The sequence below is a fragment of the Silurus aristotelis genome (assembly GCF_946808225.1).
Source record: "Silurus aristotelis genome assembly, chromosome: 14".
Classification (NCBI taxonomy): domain Eukaryota; kingdom Metazoa; phylum Chordata; class Actinopteri; order Siluriformes; family Siluridae; genus Silurus; species Silurus aristotelis.
The window spans coordinates 17,756,448-17,765,579 of NC_139587.1; positions in this window are offsets into that span (position 1 = coordinate 17,756,448).

The following is a 9,132-nucleotide window of genomic DNA, read 5'->3' on the forward strand; positions in this document are numbered from 1 at the left end:
TTAAATAAAATTGTGTGAAAAAGACATAGAATTTGTGTTCACATTGATCACCCTGTGTCTTATTTCTGCAAAGAGCTGAAATATTTGATATGTTCACCTACCTGCCCCTCCTTTTGCTACTCACTGAGAAGCAAAGCAAATCAATAAATAAGGCATAACCTAAACGCCAAGCCAAAATGCATAATCAAATACAAGTGACAAATACTTAAAAGAATTAAAACTCTTCCATTTGTCAACATCACAGACAGTTAAGTTTTTTTAAAAGCATATTAATAGCTCAAATAACACTGTTCCGTACACCTTGAACACAGCAATAACAGTTTATGAGCTGAATAGCAAACAGCTTTGCACACAAGCATCTGCTGGCCAAGCTTTCATATGGCACTGAGCCCAGTGAGCGTGCTAATTTAAATAAAGACATATTGTAAATCACATTATAATTCACTGTTCAGGTTCCAGTGTCTGATGGCTAAGTGTGCCCTTTTTTTTCTGTGATCCTTGGTATCAATATTTAAGCCATAGCAGCTCTGTGGAGCAAGAGTGGGCTGCAAGAGTATATACAGTGAGGAAAAAAAGTATTTGAACACCCTGCTATTTTGCAAGTTCTCCCACTTAAAAATCATGCAGGGGTCTGAAATTGTCATCGTAGGTGCATGTCCACTGTGAGAGACATAATCTAAAAAAAAAAAACCCAGAAATCACAATGTATGATTTTTTTTTACTATTTATTTGTATGATACAGCTGCAAATAAGTATTTGAACACCTGAGAAAGTCAATGTTAATATTTGTTTGTTTGCAATTACAGAGGTCAAACGTTTCCTGTAGTTTTTCACCAGGTTTGCACACACTGAAGGAGGGATTTTGGCCCACTCCTCCACACAGATCTTCTCTAGATCAGTCAGGTTTCTGGCCTGTCGCTGAGAAACACGGAGTTTGAGCTCCCTCCAAAGATTCTCTATTGGGTTTAGGTCTGGAGACTGGCTAGGCCACGCCAGAACCTTGATATGCTTCTTACAGAGCCACTCCTTGGTTATCCTGGCTGTGTGCTTCGGGTCATTGTCATGTTGGAAGACCCAGCCTCGACCCATCTTCAATGCTCTAACTGAGGGAAGGAGGTTGTTACCCAAAATCTCGCAATACATGGCCCCGGTCATCCTCTCCTTAATACAGTGCAGTCGCCCTGTTCCATGTGCAAAAAAAACACCCCCAAAGCATGATGCTACCACCCCATGCTTCACAGTAGGGATGGTGTTCTTGGGATGGTACTCATCAGTCTTCTTCCTTCAAACACGTTCAGTGGCATTATGACCCAAAAGTTCTATTTTGGTTTCATCTGACCACATTACTTTCTCCCATGACTTCTCTGGATCATCCAAATGGTCATTGGCAAACTTAAGACGTGCCTGGACATGTGCTGGTTTTAACAGGGGAACCTTCCGTGCCATGCATGATTTCAAACCATGACGTCTTATTGCCAACAGTAACCTTGGAAACAGTGGTCCCAGCTCTTTTCAGGCCATTGACCAGCTCCTCCCGTGTAGTTCTGGGCTGATTTCTCACCTTCCTTAGGATCATTGAGACCCCACGAGGTGAGATCTTGCATGGAGCCCCAGTCTGAGGGAGATTGACAGTCATGTTTAGCTTCTTTCATTTTCTAATGATTGCTCCAACAGTGGACCTTTTTTCGCCAAGCTGCTTGGCAATTTTCCCGTAGCTCTTTCCAGCCTTGTGGAGGTGTACAATTTTGTCTCTAGTGTCTTTGGACAGCTCTTTGGTCTTGGCCATGTTAGTAGTTGGATTCTTACTGATTGTATGGGGTGGACAGGTGTCTTTATGCAGCTAACGACCTCAAACAGGTGCATCTAATTTAGGATAATAAATGTAGTGGAGGTGGACATTTTAAAGGCAGACTAACAGGTCTTTGAGGGTCAGAATTCTAGCTGATAGACAGGTGTTCAAATACTTATTTGCAGCTGTATCATACAAATAAATAGTTTAAAAATTATATATTGTGATTTCTGGATTTTTTCTTTTAGATTATGTCTCTCACAGTGGACATGCACCTACGATGACAATTTCAGACCCCTCCATGATTTCTAAGTGGGAGAACTTGCAAAAAAGCAGGGTGTTCAAATACTTATTTTCCTCACTGTATATCAGTGCATTACAGGCAAAGCAAATACCAGCAACTTTTCACCACAGTAATATGCAGTGTATCAAGTTGATAATTGATAGTCTGTACTGTGATCTGCTTAGTTTTTTATTTTATTTTTTTTTATTTTATGTCTTTAGCATGTCTGTGTCTATGAATAACGTACAATCCATTCTCATGCGAGGACACGTACATGTTACACAAATGCCTCTCTTATGCACAGGCACATAATCTCATACACACAAACACAAGCCAGACGTTATTTGCAGCCTTATTGTTTCTTTATTGATGTCACTTTATTTTTTTTGACCGTTATGTACCCTTTTGTGTTCAGCAGTGCATAATACCATATACAACCCAGTATACAAACAGACACTCCTTGTTTCCGTAAAACAAATCCTTTTATATGATTTAGCTTGTGCATATGATATGTACAATGTGTGGTTGTTATTTATTAATCATTGTGTGTAAAAAAAGACATAACACGAATATGAATGCACAGACAAATATAACAGAACAAGAAACCAAAAGTAACAACTGTTATGAAATTACATGCACAGATATGGAGCAGATCAATGGTATAAGTGTAGACTGAAGTTTCATGATGAGCTACTGATTTGAAAATACATTTTAATTTGTATGTCTTCAAGTCTCATGTGTATACAAGTGCATTGTGCACTAAAGCTTTTAAAAAGGGAGACTGGGTATCTTCAAACAATTTAATATTTTTTCTCGTGGTGAATCTTTTTTCTATAAGCCAATGCATTTTTTTTGTTACTGACAAGAAATCATCCAAAACAACATGATCTTCAGCTGAATCACTCTGTCAAACAGCGAGATAGATAGATAGATAGATAGATAGATAGATAGATAGATAGATAGATAGATAGATAGATAGATAGATAGATAGATAGATAGATAGATAGATAGATAGATAGACTGACCACATCACTTTTCTTTCATTATTTCTAGTTAGTGGTTCTATCTAGAAGGCCCTTTAAGTCACTGAGAAAAAAAACAGCTTTCTTTCCACTGCTGTATGAACATTAAATTTCCTCCGATAACTGCTACCCCCTGCTGCTTGTTGTTTACACTGTCTCTGCTGTTTGTGTTGAATTTTCACTGTGATTGTAATATGCACAATATTGACTATGTGTACTGAACTGTGAAGTAATTCATGCACTGCATTGGACTGTGCTGTTATCTTGTATGGGACTGAATTATATTGCATTTCCTGTGTTAGTGTTTCATGTCAGAAGTCATATCAAAGACAGCTTGACAGCTTCTGTGTGTATGTGTGTGTGTGTGTGTGTGTGTGTGTGTGTGTGTGTGTGTGCAAGTCTGAACCCTAGCAGGGCTATCATAAAACTCACAGATGTATTGTAGGCTGCAGTAACAGCCTCCTTGGGGGAGGGAAAATACAGAGAAACTAAACTTAAGTAGAAGTATGTGTACTAAAGTATAGACCTGAAAATGTACTTGCATAAAAAAACTCTACATACTCAATATAATGAAGTATATGATGCTGAAAAATGTTGATCACAGTCTCATCATTCTCTGGCTAGTTTTCAAACCCATTGTTCACAAAAAAGAAAATATTCAGCAAACTCAGAAAACTTATCATCAGGCTTGCTGTTTATAAAGGCTTATTACACTTTTTAAATAATTGATAAGGCATTAAATTAGATACGTAGATACGATACACTATACAGCCAAAAATATAGAAAAACATATTAATCATAGTCATATGTGCTTTGTCCACAATTATTTAGAAAGTCTGTGTAAGATGTAATGTTAAACATTCTCTATACTAACACTAAAAGGCCCAGCATGACAATTCCTCAATTGTGCACAAAGTGATGTCTGTAAAGTTGTGCTCTTGCCAATTTTGTGTGGAAGAACTAAGGTGGCCTGCACAGAACTAAACATTTTTGAAAATGCTAAATTCCCACCAGGCCTTTTTATACTACATCAGTACATGACCATTCTAACAATCTTATGGAAGTCAAATATAACAACAGAGTGGGGACTCAATCTATAATTGGATGTTCATCAAACACATATGGGTGTGATTGATCAGAGGTTTACAATCTTTTTGCCAGTATAGTACATATATATATATATATATATATATATATATATATATATATATATATATATATATATATATATATATATATATACACACACACACCAAAGGCATAACATTATGGCCACTGATCAGGCATAATATTATGACCACCTGTCTACTTTTGCTGCCAAAACATTCCTGACCCATTTGAGCTAAAGTAGCTTGTCTGTTGAATTGGACGACATGAGCCAGCCTTTACTCCCAATGGGCATCAATGATCCTTGGCTTCACATGTACCTTTCACTGGTTCACATAGATATTGACCACTGCAGACCGGGAACATCCTGCAGTTTTGGAGATGCTATGACCCAGTCGTCTAGCCATTACAATTTGGCTCTCATTAAACTCACCCAAATCCTTACGCTTGCCCATTCTTTCTGCTTCAAACACATCAACTTTGAGGAAAAAATGTTCACTTGCTGTTGCTGCCAAATATATCCCACCCACTAACAGGTGTCATGATGAAGAAATAATCAATGTTTATATATATATATATATATATATATATATATATATATATATATATATATATATATATATATATATAAAAAAACATTGATTATTTCTTCATCATGACACCTGTATGATGACACCTATATATATATATATATATATATATATATATATATATATATATATATATATATATATATATATATATATATATATATATAGAGCACAGAGTATTTGTGTATGACACAGTGTATTTGTCACTGTAATGAGCAACTGTGGCTGTGGGACATTGCCTCATTTCAACAGTGACAGTGCTGAGTGGGAATGAATAAAGCCTAACCACTGTGCCTTCCTCCATGGGCAACATCATCATCATCGGTCACAGGTGTCAGGTTCCATACCTAAAACAAATGCCCTCATTAGCCAGGCTACTGCAGGGACATCCCATTATTAGGTAGGTTACCATTCACAACTTCCAGCTGTGTTATCCTCTGGCCATGTGAATGATATGATATGACATGCCATTTTATATGATTTGAAAAAGACATACAATGTCATGAAAGAAAAGTGAAATAGAGAAAGGTTCATTTATCGAGATATATCTATATTCCATTTTGTTCACCCTTGCTATTATAATACCTTCACTTATCTGGGAAGATGTTCCACTTGATGGCGTGTGATTGTGGAGGCTTATGCTTATTCAGCTACAAATAAGCTAGTAACATCAAGTTCTCATGTAGAATGAGGAGGCCTGGAATGCAATCATCTTCACTAAGCCTTGTCATGCTGGAACAGATTTGTGTCTCCTAGTTCAAGTGAACAGAAATTCAATAGTACAAATAGTCCAAAGACATCCTATATACTTTTCACATTGTGCTAACAGTTTAGGGAAGAACCACATATATATAGTGGAAAAGGTATACCAAAACTTTAGTCCATATAGTTTACACATCTTGCAACAACAAAAGTCAAGAATATCTTCCATTTTCTGCCTGCATGTTCACCAATGATTTTTAGTATGTAGGAATTTAATTTGCTTGAAAAACATACTTTATTAGCTGAAGGAGCCACGTGGTGCTTTTTAGAGGATGCATAGTGTAGGAGTAGAGGCATCTTCTGCACTCCTGACATCTTTTTTTTCCCTTGCAGATGCAATTTTGGTCTCAGGCTAATGTAAATTTCTGCTCACATATACTGTGTCCCTGCCCAAGAAATGTGATAAACAATGAAGTTTTTTCTCTCTCATAAAGCCATATGACCCGTTTTTCATTCTTTTTTTTAGTTTATAAAAAAGTATAGAAAACTGATTCATATGCAAAGTGAAATGAAATGTTTTGTGTGGTGCACTGATGTGTGGGTGCCCTATGTGTAGGAGCGCAAGCTAATTTGAGGATTTCATAAAAAAAAAAAAAAAAAAAGTGCAAAATACAAATGAAAATATATGCCTGTAGGAATTGTTTCTTTTTTTTTTTTTCAAAAACAACTGAAAGGGGAGCAATTTGTCTTCTACTTATTGGAGCACATTTCGTGAACTTTACATGCATGACACAAAAGCAGAATCAGCTGAAATGGCTAGACCAAGAATGTGAGAAATAAGAACAAGTAATAATGGTTCAGTGCTTTTGAGTGAATTACACAAACACACATACTGCAAACATTATGTTGTATAGCACACAGCATGAAGAGTGCACTGGAGAGTCTGAAGCAGTAGCTAACGTTTATGAAGTTGGCAAAATATTCTCTGAGCAACATTTGGTTTGAAGGACCAGACAAACCTGTGAAGTAAAACATTTAAATTTTAACAACTCTGGGTTTTATAGACTAATCAAGCTGACTCATTTTTATAAAACTGCTCAGGCATCTTTTAAAATTTTAGGAGATTAGCAACTGGGAAAAACCTCTTTGCTGTTAATATAAACTGTGGCAGCGGGGGCGTGGCTGAGTGTCAGTTTGTGAATGGAGGGCAGGGCCGGAAGCAGGTAGGCAGGGGATTGCCTCACCTGAAGCTAATGTGACCTAATAAGTGTTCTCTATTTTCCAGTAATCGGGGGGTGCATTTAAGGAGGAGAGAGTGTGTGTGAGACGGGTGATGTGTGTACGCGCGTGAGCCAGAAGACGTACTGCCTGAGACACGAAAGTCAAAAATAAAAGTGGCTGTGAAGCCTTTACACCTGACCTGTTGTGGTGTTCCTTCTTCCAGCACTTATACGCTCTCCCACATAAACATTGCATACTCATTGCATAGTCCAAGTCGTATAGTGAGCTATAATAAGGTCTTTGTTAAATATATTTACTCAATTTCTTTTAATTTTGTTAACAGTATAAACTTAAAAGCACTGAAGCAAAAAATTTGTAGCCTGAGACTGTGACTGTTAATTCAAAAGTGATTTGACATTTTCTATTGTCTTTTGTCAGCATTGAACTATATTAATAAAACCTAAAAAAAAAATAAGTTTACTTAAAGAATTAAAAGTGTTGCTTTTCAGAAAGATGACCGAAGCTACTATATAAGAAGATCGGTAACAACCTGAAACTGAGTTACAGTACAGTGGCCAGGATCATACAAGGTTTTCCAAGACTGGTTCCACTCGAAACAGACCTCGCAAGGGTTGATCATAGAAGTTAAGCTGCAAACAGTTTGCTGAAGACAACCTGTCCAAGAGCATGAATTACTGGAACCATGTCCTGTATTCTAACGAGACTAAGATAAACTTGTTTGGCTCAGATGGTGTCCAGCATGCATGAGTGCTGCTGTTCATTGTTCATTGAGGCAAACATGGATTTCAACATGTACTGTGACATTCTGAAGCAGAACATGATGCTTTCCCTTTCAGAAACGGCAGTTTTCTAACATAATAACGACCCCAAACACACCACCAAGATGACAAATGCCTTGCTGAAGGTGAAGGTGATGGAGTGGTATCTGGTAAATGTAAGTGATTACATCCTCATCTGGGTGGCACTGAATGTTCATTCGTTGCAATTGTTAAGGTGTGTAGTAATAAGTATAAAAGCAGAACTATGCATGCAACTGTTAGTCTTGATCTATTGTATTAGACTGTTGATATAAATTACAGTCCGAATCAATCCTGAAAGTTCTTGAGTTGCTCAGAGGCTTCATGTCTCTTTAAGCTGTGCATGTGGAAGCATCCCCAGCATCACAGAGTGGTCTCAATTGACAAGGAATCCATCCAGGATGAACCAGGCAAACCAGAAGAGAAGAAAGGACAGGAACACTGATTACTGGAACCTCAGAGGCATGTTTACTTGACTGATAAAGAGAGAGTGAGAGAGGGAGAAGAGGGGCAGAGAGAGAGAGAGAGAGAGAGAGAGAGAGAGAGAGAGAGAGAGAGAGAGAGAGAGAGAGAGAGAGAGAGAGAGAGAGAGAAAAGAGGGTTGACAGGAAGAGAGAAAATAAAGATTCTTAAGCACCTATCTAAGATCTAAGACCTAGGGAAGACCTACTGACAAAAGGCTTGACTAAATAAATGTGTTTTCACTCTAGATTTGAACACCTTGTCAGTGTCTGTCAAGTAAATTCCTTGATGTATTCCTTCAGGTATTCCCTAATGACAGTGGCATTTTTCATCAGGATAATGTGTCCTGCCACACAGCAAAAATGGTTTGAATGGTTTGAAAACATCACGAACAGTTCACTGCGTTTAGTCCATTTGAATGTCTGTCAGTTATTCTGGACTAATAGTCTGATCCATTTAGGCACCTACCCTGCAGATAATGAAGCTCAAAGAATTAGCTGCTGGTGTTTTAGTGCCAGATACCATGGGAAGGTGGTAGATTTGTGCTTCAGAATACAGACATTGGATCAGAATGTCATGAGGTCATGTGGAATCTATGCCTCGATTGGTCACACTTACACAATAGGTGAGGTTTTATGTTTATGTAATTATATGATTGGTGTATAATTGCTTATATATCAAAAGATTTGTCTTTGCTATTTCTTTGCTATTTTTTTGCTATTCAATCATCATTTTTAATGATAAACACACATTATTTTAAACACGCATAATTACTCTAATTATTTTAATGACTGTAGATCATAAAAGGCATGACAGCTCTGTAACCTCTGTCACAAAGAGGTCAACTTCACAGCTCTGATAATCTCACTGCCCTTTGCACCCTAATATCTAGTCATGTCACTCAACATTTGACCTCTCCTCTGACACCTACAACATGTAATGCATTTGTAAAAAAAAAAAAAAAAAAAAAAGTCATTACATGCAAGGACGATACAAGTAAGTAACGTGGGACTATATTTGGAATTGTGTGTGAACAAATAGGAGTGAAATCATGCAGAGGTCAGGTTTTAATATTTTTAAGCCAAAATTCAGCAAAACCATTTCCACTGGTATATGAATAATGCTCGTGTATGTTGTT